Source organism: Lolium rigidum, chromosome 1 (assembly GCF_022539505.1).
Source record: "Lolium rigidum isolate FL_2022 chromosome 1, APGP_CSIRO_Lrig_0.1, whole genome shotgun sequence".
Taxonomy (NCBI): domain Eukaryota; kingdom Viridiplantae; phylum Streptophyta; class Magnoliopsida; order Poales; family Poaceae; genus Lolium; species Lolium rigidum.
This window is the reverse complement of record NC_061508.1, coordinates 45156831-45157217: the sequence shown is the minus strand read 5'-3', so window position 1 is coordinate 45157217 and position 387 is coordinate 45156831.

Sequence of the window (387 nt, the reverse complement as noted above, 5' to 3'; positions counted from 1 at the left end):
TCGTCGGGTTAGGCCCATAGGCGACGAAAAATGCCCCTTAGTTGACGATTTTGGGACGTTGTCTATCAGAACTTTTCTTGTAGTGTTTGGCGGATTTGCTTGACAAGATAAGGGTAAAATACGTGCAAAAATTTCTTGTTCGTGCAGGAATAGCCGAGGCAAAATTCATGGGACACATTATAATCCCTTCCGTGATGAATGAATTGAAGCAGAAAACAAGAGGCTTGGAAATGGACATGACTCGTTGCTCAGCTACGACGGCAGAGGTATCATTTTTGGATAAAGAGAAGAGGGAATGGAGATATCCGGTGGATTTAGAAGCTAGAACTTGCGGTTGTAGGCAATGGCGGATAACTGGGTTGCCATGCATTCATGCCTTGTTTTTCA